The sequence below is a fragment of the Bubalus kerabau genome, chromosome 2 (assembly GCF_029407905.1).
Source record: "Bubalus kerabau isolate K-KA32 ecotype Philippines breed swamp buffalo chromosome 2, PCC_UOA_SB_1v2, whole genome shotgun sequence".
Taxonomy (NCBI): domain Eukaryota; kingdom Metazoa; phylum Chordata; class Mammalia; order Artiodactyla; family Bovidae; genus Bubalus; species Bubalus kerabau.
The window spans coordinates 195,102,337-195,115,428 of NC_073625.1; the positions used below are offsets into that span (position 1 = coordinate 195,102,337).

The following is a 13,092-nucleotide window of genomic DNA, read 5'->3' on the forward strand; positions in this document are numbered from 1 at the left end:
TTTCGACAGCAAATTGCGGGTCCTTCTTGATATTTGCTCTCAAGTTGCAAACAGAGGCTGCCTTACATTTGGATGATAATCACCAGGGCTGTGCCAGCGAGTCCATTTACATCGTATCCTTTAATCCGCACAAAACTCCATGCGGAGGGTGTTATTAGATCCCACTTAATGATGAGAAAGCAAACTCAGAGAGGTTAAGTGAGTGACCCAAGGTGACCCAGCTGATAAATGGGGAGGGAGTAGCCCAGGGATCACCCCATCTGAGCGACAGCGGGGCTGGCCACTGGTGATGACCTACTCCCGTCAAAAGCTTCTTTCCTTGCCTTAAGGAACAAACGCGACACATACATACTGCTGTATATAAAATCAATAACTAATAAAGACCTACTGTATAGCACAGGGAACATTACTCAACACTGTAATGATCTATAGGGGAAAATAATCTAAAAAAGAGTGGGTGTATAAATACGTACATGTATAACTGATTCGCTTTGCTGTACACCTGAAACCAACACAACTTTGTAAATCAACTATACGCGAATAAAAAGTTTTTTAAAAGTGGAGGGATTAACAATGGTTTACCAAGGCCTGAAAAATTTCACCTGAGTCTAGCTCCTCTTTGCATTAAGTATATCAGCCCATTTTATATTAGCAAAATGAAAACTGAGGAAAGGTATGGGTTTCCCATGACACGTCTGCAGGGCAGTAAAATACACTATTAAGGGGAATTTCTGACCGTATCACATTTCTATTTCACAAAAATGAAAAGCATGATTGAGCTTCACTAGTGTGGGTGGTAGAAAGTGAAAGTGAAATCTCTCAGTCGTCTCCCACTCTTTGTGACCCCATGGACTATACAGCCCATGGAATTCTCCAGCCCAGAATACTGGAGTGGGTAGCCTTTCTCTTCTCCAGGGGGAGCTTCCCAACCCAGGGATGGAACCCAGGTCTCCCTCATTGCAGGCAGATTCTTTACCAGCTGACCCACAAGGGTAGAAAGAGTTTAAAATCCAAATGGAACATAAGCAAGACCCTTGGGATGTGGCCGCCACCCTCTGATCCAGGGTTGGTTGCAATCAAAGGCGTGCTGGATGGAATCTGGGACATTAGGGGCTGGGTGAAACTAAACCAGAAGTTGTGGGCTTTAGGGAACAGATCCACAGTCTCCCAAATTTCCTACTTGAAGACCTCCTTCTCACTCTTCTGTTCCATAGTTTCTATGGCAGAGACATGGACACAGCTCTCCTGTCCCAAACCCACAAGGTCACTTTGATCATCGGAGACTTACAGCCTGGCCTTTGTTCAAGGACCCATGATTCTCTCTACACTCAAGAATAGGAAAAAAGAGTACTGTGAATTTAAAAACCCCAGTTACTGATTGAATCTAACGAACCCCAAAGAGGCTAAGATATTATTTAGACACGGACCTTAGCTCCTAGCGGCTGGATGAAGTGGGCTGGCAGGGGTTAATGGTACTATGCTGCTTGACTATTCCGGAAAACATCATCTTTTGACTTACTACCATGAGCTAAAAGCAGTTAAGAAGAAACCACTGTGAACAATAGTAACTGCTATTCTATCGGCAAAAGCTGAAGTTGGTGTTATTACCCTAGGTTTGCATACTAGGGAACAAGAGATTTGATGAGTTTGGTAATTTGTACAAGATTATAAAGCAAGCAATTGGTAGGGTCCAGAAAAAATGGAAACAGTGACAGATTTTATTTTCCTGGGTTTCTAAATCACTGTTGACAGTGACTACAGCCATGAAATTAAAAGACACTTGCTTCCTGGAAGGAAAGCTATGCCAAACCTAGACAATGTATTAAAAAAGAGACATCACTTTGCCGACAAGGGTCCACATAATCAAAACTATGATTTTTCCAGTAGTCATGTACGGATGTGAGAGCCGGACCATAAAGAGATCTGAGCACCGAAGAATTGATGCTTTTGAACTGTGGTGCTGGAGAAGACTCTTGCGAGTCTCTTGGACAGCAAGGAGATCAAACCAGTCAATCCTAAAGGAAATCAACCCTGAATATTCATTGGAAGGGCTGATGCTGAAGCTGAAGTTCCAATAGTTTGGCCACCTGATACAAAGAGGTAATTCATTGGAAAAGACCCTGACGCTGGGGAAGACTGAGGGCAAAATGAGAAGGGGGCTGCAGAGGATGAGATGGTTTAGACGGCATCGCGGACTCAATGGACATGAATCTGAATAAACTCCAGGAGATGGTGAAGGGCAGGGAAGCCTTGTGTGCTACAGTCCATGGGGTTGCACAGAGCCAGACACAACAACAACAACAGCAGAGCCCAGAAATAAACGAGGTCCTTTCTTCTCTAAGCAGTCTCCCATGAAACACGGTCCTCATCTCTGCCGTGGCCTGACGGAGTATCACATTCTACTACTGCATCAGCCAGAAGGTCAAGAGCAATTATGCCATCCCAGTAGTATGCTTCAGAGTCAGTCCTGGAATTAGCAGCGTTCACTCTCAGTCAAGAAAAGAGTATTCCAAGGAAATGATATCTTAGATATTTTTTTTCCTTAGTTGGTAGACATTCCTTGAGAGGGTTATGGTGCATTAAAGATATATTACTGTGACGTCTTGTAAAAATTTTATAGCTACTGTTTTACACTTATTCAGCATTCCGGATCTCATTGTGGTATTCACTTCAAATAATGCTGTGTGAGTCAGTGTGTAAGAATCAAATGCAAGTTGTACATTATTTAATGATATCCTAAATAGCTTTAGGAAAGAATAAATCCTGATAGCTTTAGGAAAGAATTTTTCTTAAATATCATGATTGTAGCATTGTCCACTATTGCTTTAAAAGTCGAGTTTCTTGGCATTCATAATTATGATGGTTATAAGAAATGAGTTGTTTACTATTAAACAATATACCTAATATTTCTCAACTATTAAAAAACATATATAATCTCAAAAGCATCTGACTTGAAGGAAGAAATTATCAGCCCAGCCTGCGTGTTAGAATTTAAAAGCTTCAGAAACTTTTACAAGTTCCTATTGTGCGGGTTTCACCCTTAGACCAATTAGATAAGATCTCTGAGAAGAGTTGTTTGGCTAGTTATAGTTTAGAGAGTTCTACAGGAAGGAATGATGCTAAAGCTGAAACTCCAGTCCTTTGGCCAGCTCATGCGAAGAGTCGACTCATTGGAAAAGACTCTGATGCTGGGAGGGATTGGGGGCAGGAGGAAAAGGGAACGACAGAGGATGAGATGGCTGGATGGCATCACCGACTCGATGGACGTGAGTTTGAGTGAACTCCGGGAGTTGGTGATGGACAGGGAGGCCTGGCGTGCTGCAGTTCATGGGGTCGCAAAGAGTCCAACACGAGTGAGCGACTTTGATGATGACTACACCTGTTATACCACTAATGTCCACTAGATGCCGCTGTGATCTGCTACTTGAGATTCCAAAACGAAATCTGAAAACCAATTTTCTCAGTATTTAAAATTGAAACAGTAAGCCACTTTTAAAGACAAAGGACTTTTAAAACCTCATGTTTTGAGAGATTGTTGCTCATAATTTCCTTCTATTAACATCCATCCTAAGTATCTCACAAAGTGTAAAATTATTTAAAAGGTGAATTGAAAAGTTTTAAAGACTTTGTAGAAAAGATTATCACCTCCCTTTTCTCCACATCCTCAGTTTCCACATTCTGTCTCGTCTGCAGTGGGCTATAGAGAAGGGGGAAGTAATACTGATAGGAAAATGTCTGACTTAAATTAAAAGTAAAACATGAACAAAAGACTATGATGTCTTTTGGTTGGTAGACAGCAGATGATGGAACCTTGCACACATGAATTACTGCTTCCCACACAGGAAAAGCTGGGGGGAGGGGAGGCGACTAGGGTCGGTGGGAGAGCCTTGAGCTTAGACCCAAATGTAATGTTAACCCTGGGGATTGACCCCGGGGCCTCCACGCTGAAAACTGGGATGAGAATCTGTCTTCCAGTAAAATGATAAGAGGACTTAGAAGCTCAAAGAAACTTCTGAAGACCAACTTCAAGCAGCGTGACTCAAACTGTTCCCCATCTCCAGTGAGATGAGAGCAGAAATTTGGAGGAAGCATTTCAAAACACTTTTATAGCAAAATAGCAAAGTAATATTAGGTGTGTTAAGCATAAGAAAAAGAAATTGGGTTTGTATTTTGTATGTCTTTATTTTTTATGTCACTTCTCATAATTCAATTTTTTTTTAGTATTTTGCAAAAGTATTGATCTATAACAGATTGGAAATTTAAAATAAAAAGAGTACAGTAGTACTTCACCTCAAATAACCAGGGAAGCACTCAGAAACCCACCCTGAGCCACCAAAGGAGGAGATCCCAGAAGCATGACCTTATTAATCCCCTTAGTAATTTTCTATCACTAAGAACTATTATTTCTATTTCAATACAGGTAGAAAAGAGTTGAAGAACAGGGGCACTTGGATTGTGAAGGATAGGATGACTAGAGAAGTGAAAAGAAATCCCAAAATAGCACACCTTGGGGGGCCCCAGCCTCTGAGCCTGCAGTTGGCAGCTCACCCCAGAATCCACATCCCTGTAGCCCTACAAAGGCTCAGAGACCCCATGTCATCACTCTGAGCCTTGCCCAATGAACACACAGCAATTGACCCTGGGACTCAGGGACTGCAATGAAAAGAAAATACAAAACCACTCAGGATAGCCCAAATCTTACATATTTAGCTTCAGAATAGAAGCATGGAGAGAAGTCCATAGCTCACTTGCTTCCTGGCTTAATCCAGCCCAAATCAGCTGGCGCTGATGGAAGGGAAGCTTAATGCACTGTCCATGTCCATTTACAGATGACTGAATTGGCCATTTTGCTTCTCTAGAAACTGCCCTGTTGCATTATCATACTGTCGGTATCTTTTTTTGGAAAGTAATTTGGTTATAATTATCAACATGTAAATTGTGACTACTCTTTAACCCAGCTGTAGAAATTCATCCTATAGTTAAACTCTTAAAGCAAGCAAAGACACACAATACCCAATACTCATTGACGCTCTGTCAGAGAAAAACAAAACTAGATCAAAGCTAAATGTTGTCAGTAAGAGACTAGCTAACTGATGGCACCTGTAGACCAAACTAGGACACCCTCAGTGAAAGATGAAATGCTTCTCAAAGTTCTAGTGTGCAAAGAGTTCCAACACACGATTGTAAGCAAAGGAAGGACGCTGAAACCCAGAGACAACCGCTTGATTACTTAATAACTGTGTGGAAATGGAAAGGGGTCGGTTATCTGAAAAAACCCTACAAAAACAAACAAAAAATGATTGCCTGGGCCCACTTCACAGAGGGAGAGTCTCAGCTACGAGCAGTGTTGTTACTATTTGCAAATGGGACACACACATGTCTTGTTAATTCTACCCCACATGATGCTGATTCATTCTGATAACCCTGGTCTCAGAAATACTTACCTTAAAAGTTACGTGTAATTTCTACACTCTCCCACGCCCCTCACCACAACCTGCACTCTAAGGATGAGAGCTGCGAGGGAAGCCCCTGTCGCCTTCCGGGCCTTCGGCTCAGCAGACTGCATGATACACGACTCCTGGCTAATGAGTATTTTCAGAGCTTTTCCGAATTGCGCTGAAAAGCACACTGCTTATTCTGCTTTGGCCTTTCTTTCTATCATTTATTTCATGTTCCAGCCATAGTTTTGAGTAAAAGGTGTTCGGACTTGCCTCAGAGGACAAAAGAATAGTACGCTGGATGTCAGAAAGTCAGTTTCCAGGCAGCTCAAGTTGCCCTCATGGAAATGGTGGAGGAAGCAGAGGGTGAATGAAGGTCAGCGAGGCCCCGGGGACAGAAGTCCTCTGCAACTTTAGGCAGCGCCACAAGCAGCCCTGTGCGCCCAGGAGAGATGACCAAGGGCACGTGAGAGGCCTTTGGAAGCAGAAGCCAGATTAAACTTCTAAAGGCCCAAAGAGCAATCCTTCCTAACTTCTGCCCATGTCATGACTTACTTATCCCACACACGTTGAGGGGGCCTGGGTTGCCAGAAGTGGGGGGCAAGGGGCAGGCAGACACACAGCCACCCCTTACAGACACAGCGGAGCACTCAGGCCTCCCGGTGTTCTTGGAAAGAAACTTCTTTCCTTTCAGTCAGGGTGGGCCGGCCCTACAGCTGCAGCATCTCTGAAAACAGTAGCAAGACAGACAACAGTCTTCCAGATCTGCCTTTAGGGGAAATGGTGGGGTGGGAGAGGGAAGGATCGCAGGAATAGGGCCTGGAATGAGGGGTTCTGAGGGGCCTGCGGGGGACAGTGTCTTCTGAGATAGGTGGGTGCCCTTAACCATGAGGCTTCTGTTTTGCCGAGGTGGGGGTGGGGGGAGGGTTTGCTGCAAATGTGGGGCCAGAAATGAATTTCTTGGCGGTGGGGGACAGGCTGAGGCTACCTCCTGACGAATTCTTCTCCTATTGGGCCCTTCCTTTATTTATTTAGAGGACTCAGCCTTTCCTCTGAGTAAATATTGAACAGATCTTTTCATACCACCCAGTTAAACAGTGGCAAATTGTTATCTTGTCTCCACCTGGCCCTGTGCATGGCTACGGTGCTTCCTGCTTTAGGCCCTAACTTCCTTGGTGGAGCAGGCGGAGCCCCTGCTCTGTGGGTGAAGGCCACACACTTCCGGTGTCGGCCATCTTGGGAGGAGGCTGTGCTCAGGCCTGAAGTCCACAGGGAGAAAGGTCTGAGACCTTACTTTGTTTGGTCTTGCCAGAAGGGTAGACGTTTGGGGGTGGTGTTTACCACTTGGAAGCAGGAGTGGGAATGGGGTGGATTTATTTAGACCCAGAAAAAGGGAGCCATGCTGAGCTGGCTGAGGTCCATTGAGGGTCTCCCATGAAAAAGAATGGTCCGGGCCGAGTTGCTGTGGAGGGGAGGGCTGCCCTACCATACAGGACTTTTCTCCATAGAACAACTTCAGTGGTCCCATTTCCTCTCTTGAGGAAAGCAGTAGGCACTACCTCAGAGGCACTGCTTTTAGATTAACACCTCAGAAACCAAAAATCTCTTTACAATGGCCTATACAACCTGTCCATCCCCAAAGAACATGAAGACATGGGGCCCTACAATAGACATACTGCATCTAGGTCAAATGAGGGATATCCAGCCTTTGCTAGAGCCAATGGTCTGAACAAGCAGAGCCCAGGTGGGTCCGGGACACAATTGGATTCTTGGCCTCCTCATCCTCAAACGTGGTGAACACAGCTACAGGCTCAGACCCAGCAAACACTGAACTTCCCAGGACATTTTCCCACCGGTCAGACTGGAAATACCAGAAAAGCAAAGGTAGCTGCCCTCAGAGGTAGGGCTGGTATTTTCTTTCCTTTTGGCCAGTTTGGTTTTAACTAGAAACTGGAATACTAATTATAATGATACATGTTTACAGATTTTAACTAATTAATCCCTTGGAGTCCTCTTTTAGGGGGAAAGCACTCTACCCACCTCATACATCAGGAAAACAGAGCCATATGGGTTGGCGGGGCTGGGTGGTCGCTCGTGTCAGTACAAGCGTGGAGGCCTGGACTTCAGCAGTTCTTGACTTCTTGGCCTGGGTCCAGGTTGCTGGGCCTCGCAGCCCCTAGAAAGGTAACACATGAGAAATTGAAGCGGACCAGACCATAAACCATCAGGGGCAGTTGGCTCCAGTTAGGAGGGTGGGCCCAGTGGCCCTGCCTATGCCTGTTTCTCTTAGAAAGACAGGTTTGGAGAGGAGGAAAACCCATTTCTCCAGGACTGTTTTGCCCACCTTTAATTACCAGTTAAAACAAAACATTCTGTAGAGGAAAAACTTCCCTTGAAAGAAAACCCAAGTTGCTCTAAAGATTTCATCTTCCCCTTTCGAACCTCAAGGTCCACAGTCATGTAATCCAGTGTTGGCCTGAAAAAATATTTGTCTACAGAAACACCCAAAAGGAGTGTCAGGGACCTGAGTGCCTGGGCATGGGGTGCAGCCTGCAGAGTGCCCCTCAGCCAAACCCCCCTAACCAGGCTCTGACCTACTTATTAGAAGCCCTCTTAATCCCCTTTAACAAGGAGTATCTAGGTTTTCTCCTGATTCTGTCTTCTCTGTCTGCCAGCAATATTTTTCTCAACAAATTAGGATGAGATAGGAGGTGTGGGCAAAGAGAAAAGGGTAGAAAGGTCTTCAATGGCTATGGCTATTTCAAGGTAAGGGAGGTGGTAGGAAGACAGAAGGAGGCAGGGTGGGAACCTTTCGACATCAACAACTGAAGACATATACAGGCATCCAGGTTGGCAAAGAAATCCAGGCTGGGTCCCCAGAGAAAATTGCTTTTCTGAAAAATGAGTAGGCCTGGTCAAGCACGACGCTGTCAGTGTGTCCAGACAGATTACCAGCTCTGTTTGGAAGCAGAGCCTTGCTATCCCTCCACACCCAAATAGGCATTTATTTAGTCTCAATCCCATATATTAACTTGTATTATTGTCCAGTTTTTCATATGTGGATGCTCTCTTTCCCCAATTCAATTGTAGACTTCTTGGTGGTAGAGATCAGAGTTTTTATAATCAATAGTAATTAAAATGATTGATCCAAAAGTTTCCCCTTGTGTGTTATCAACTGAGGGACGTAAACTAATTTCAATCTCATTTCTATTGCTTGATTTCCTTTCATCGTTCCAAATTTCCTGTTAAGGTCCAAATTTTGAGAGTGCTCCCCAATGCAAGAGCACATCTGGGAGACATGTGTTTCTCTTCTTTGCTCCTTCACAATGGTAATTTTTCCGGCTACTACAGGAAGCTGGGCAGATTCAGAAGTACGGGAGCCCCACCAAAGTCTGAGATGATATTCACTGATGCTATCAGCATGTCTGAACGCCAACATCTGCTTCAAGAGTGATTGCTCAGAGAAGTTCATCCAGTCCTAAATTTGGTTGGTCTGTTTTGAGGTGAGAGCCTCATATTGAAGTAATTTCTCCCCACCAAAGGGTCTAGAATAGGTTCAGTTGTAACCAATTTTATGTAGTTGTGACTGGCTCAAGAAACCTGGAAAAGGTTATTAAGAGTGTATGTCTAGGCATATGGATAACTGCTCCAGCCCAACTGTCTGTGAACACCATTAGTAGCCCTTGAAACAGTTCTCCAGGAAGTGCGGGCTGTTAATAACTCTGCCCCAGTGCTCCTATGTGAGCCGAATGTTGCAAGGAGCCCAAGTGCTCTGAATTGACAACCTGCTGGGGAGACTGCAATGAACCCAGGAAACATTGCCAAAGGAAAGTGGGAAATGATCAACTCTCCCTGGCCAGTAGATGGACTTATCACTGCCGAGAGACAAAAAGTGGCAAACTGATAGATTATGGAGCTGTGTCCCTTCTACTCACTCTGAAAAAGCCTCCACCTCAAACAGTCAGAAGTGCTAAAACATCTCTTGTGTGGCAAGAGAAAGAATCTTCCCATCAGTAACTATTAATTGACTTTCACTTTGTAGGAAAATACTGTATCAGGTGCTTGGAGACAGAAAGAAAAATATGTCTTCAGGATGTTTACAATCTAGCTACCGGGATAAGACACAAGATTGAAAACCTAGTTAAAATGCAAAGCAGTGGAATATCTGCCCTATGGGATAATATTCTCCCACTGAAGTGAATGAAGAAAATCTATAAGTCCTGAATGCGAAGTGGAAAAAGGCCAGCAACTGAACAAAATACCATCTACATAAAAATTAAAGCAAAGTGCCTAAGTATGTATGACCATCCATATGTATGCAAATGCATAAAGGAAACAGGAAGAGGATACACCAAAATTGAAACAATTTCCTTCTCAGGAGGAAAGTGAGACTGAGGAAGGCTGTAAAGGATACTTTCCATATTTTTACTCAACACACTTCTGTACTGAATAAATTATTCAGAACAAAAAAAATCTGTGTATTTCTTACATAAAAACGGAGAAAGAGTGAAAAATACAAAGCAAGTTCATGATAGATAGGTAATTAAACCAAAGGTAATCATTGTGGTCCCATCCCTCTGCAGTGATTCCTTGAGCTTAATCATGTGATATAATCATGGCCAATGGGAGGCTGCTGGGTAAAGCTTCCTTGCTCTTAAAGGGAGGAATGAAGAAGAGAAAGCACATCTTCTCCCTTCTGGTGGATATCTTAGTGTCCTGGATGAGAAGCCTGGTGGTGCAGCAGCCATTCTGTACCTTGAGGAGCTACCCTGGGGACCAAGCTGACCTCTGAGAATGCGGCTAGAAAGATGGAAACACTGGGGTCTTTGAAGACCTCATGGAGCCACTGAATGAACATACCCCAGAGCTGCTCTATCTCTGGACCTCTGCTTAGTGAGAGGGCACACTGTTCTTTTTGTTGAGGTAGGATTATCTGTTACTTGCAGCCTAATGCATCCTTACTGACATAGCAGTCAGCAGGAGCCCTGTCTGCTTATGAGGTCTCAGGCTCCTTAGGACTTGGGGCATCTTTGAGTCCTGGGGCAACGGAACAGTTTCCAGAATGGAGAAGAGGTCAGGAGCCTGGTGGCTGGAAGGAGACAGGGAGCTTTGGGGAAGCAGGGAACTCCTCCTAAGACAGGGGCACCCATTCTTCTGGCATCCTGGTGGCGAGTGAGGCTGCAGGTGTGGGGCAGGGGGTTATGAGATGGCTCAAAAGAGCCATCACAATGCTGGGCTATTTGGAGGGAATGTGTCCTTCCCTTGGAGTGCAAAGCCCCGGCTTCTACATGTTAGTAGCCTCCTTAGGGCTGAAGCCAGTGTGTGGTGGCCAGAACAGGGAGCACAGCTTCAACCTCGCAGAGCTGAGCATGGGCCACGGGGGGCTGTGACCCACAGTGCCTGGGCCGGGTGGCAATGTTTTGGAGGTGGCTCCACGCCACCTCGCAGTGGGGAAGAGGTGAGAAAGCCCCGGAGATGGCCCTCCACAGTGTCCCAGGATCCACCACGAATTTGCCCAGAAGTGGTGACGGTTTTGACTGGTTTGTAGAGAAGTCTAGCTGAATTAAACTCCAGTGATCCCCAACATGATGTTGATTTAAAATGTTTTAAACTGGAGTTTAAACATTGCTGTGTGGGAGCTGAGTCCCGGAAGGCAGAGCAGGGAAATAAGTCTGATTTATCGTGGTTGCCTGGGGGAAGAGCAAGAGACAGAGAGAGACACATACAGAGAGACAGAGACAGAGAGGAAGACAGAGACAGAGGTAGACAGAAAGAGAGACAGAGACCGACAGAGACGGAGATAGAGGGAGAGAGATAGAGACAGAGAGACAGAAAAACAGAGACAGAAACAGAGAGACTTAGGGAGAGAGACTGGGAAGAGAGAGCAAGAGGGACCAAGTGATTTCTCACTTAACCTGATCCTAAAGAGGTGGGTGGCTGGTTTTCACGTGGGCTGTGAGCGCCAGCCCTCGCTTGGAGATCTGTTTCGTTTCCTGGTCTCACCTCCAGCTTGAAATCAATCATCCCACTCAATTCTTGGAGTGAAGTCAAGGAGGGTTTACTTTTAAATCACAAACTCTGAAAGAGGGTCAAAAAAAAACCCAGCACTGGCTTTTGAACTAATCTGTGGAACCTAAAGTGACATGAAAGGGCTTCAGGGGCTGCAAGTGTACAAGTCTCATTTAAACACTTTCCCGATTCACGTGGGAAACAAGATAAAAAACAGGAAGCAAGTGTTGGTGGGAATGTGGAGAAATTGGAACGCTTGGGCATGGCTGGTGGAAATGTAAAATAGTATAGTCTCTGTGGAGAACAGTATGGAGATACTTCAAAAAAATTAAATACAAGACCTAGCAATTCCACGCTTAGATATATTAATATATCCCAAAGAAATGAAAGCACAGACTGAAACAGATACAAACATCTATGTTTTTGGCAGCATTATTCACAACAGCCAAAAGGTGGAAATAAGCCAAGAGTCCACCGATAGATGAGTGGATAAACACAATGTGTTCTATCCATATATTGGAATATTATTCAGGCTTAAAAAGGAGTAAAGTTCTGTTACACACAACCATATGGATGAACCTGAAAACATGAAGTGAAGTAAAGCCAGCCACAAAAGGACAAATGCAGTATGATTCCATGTGTATAAATTGTCAAATTCACAGAGATAGAAAGTAGGGTCGTGATTGCCAAGGGCTGAAGGGAGGGAGGAACAGGAGGCTAGTGTTTCGCGGGTGCAGAGTTTCTGTTTGGGATGATGAAAAAGTCTGGAAATGGATATGGTGATGGTTACACAATATGAATGTACTTAATGTCACTGAATTCCACACTTAAAAATGGTTAAAATGCTAAGTTTTATGTTACATATGTTTTACCACAATTAAAAAAATATTTATAAAACTCTTAACTGCTAAAAAAAACTATAATGGAAACGTCATAAACTTCCAGATAGTCAAATATACATGAATTGTGCAGACGTTAGAGAACACCTGGTGTTAAATTGGGCTTCCTTTAAGCTCTCCTGGGAATCAAGCTTCTTCCAGCATTTCTCTGGGGGATTTGCATTTATTGCAAATGTGTCAGGGGCTACGAATCTTTTACAAATTCAGACTTGCCTTTATCCAGTTGCATAAAATTATGGGAGCATAGCTATGACCTGCTTGTCACAGCCATAGGAGCCCGTTGTATAAAAACACCTTGTGACATGCCCAACCACAAGATTACATCTGTCATTTATTTGAAGCTTTTGACGCTTCTTGTCTAACTTTTATATTTGTGAATAAGAATATAAACCACCATTAGATATCATCAGTGGTTCTGCTTTGAAACAGAAACTTCCCTCTCTCTCCTTTTTCAAGCATCTGGACAGTTTGCACAAAGAGCATCTTGACACAGCCATCTGGAATTCCCCCTTGATTTTTGTGTCCATCAAAATATACAAATGTTATCCATTTGAACTCAAAAAATAAAATTTTACTACTAACATACTATATTTGTTTCAAACACTGGGGTTTCTCTAAGATTCAAACTCCAAAAAGTTTCTGCTGATAAAAACGAAGTTTGAAAATCAGTTTTTGATCAATTTCTGTTTCATTCAATTCAATGAACATTTATTGAAGTCTTCATTCAATTATTAGCTGAACACACT

The 13,092-nt window shown here is 43.9% G+C and overlaps 1 long non-coding RNA gene across 2 annotated transcripts; it reads right to left on the reverse strand.

Annotated features, from left to right (window-relative positions):
• Window positions 1-1,574: 1,574 nt before the first annotated feature.
• LOC129645045 (uncharacterized) lies at window positions 1,575-9,917 on the reverse strand. Of its 2 annotated transcripts, none has more exons than XR_008711130.1 (3): window positions 8,248-9,917; window positions 7,479-7,614; window positions 1,575-2,467 (listed from the first exon to the last, which is right to left on the reverse strand). It is a non-coding gene; the product is annotated as an uncharacterized LOC129645045 (long non-coding RNA). The 2 variants fall into 2 exon arrangements; XR_008711131.1 differs by lacking the exon at window positions 1,575-2,467 and adding an exon at window positions 3,314-3,444.
• Window positions 9,918-13,092: the final 3,175 nt, after the last annotated feature.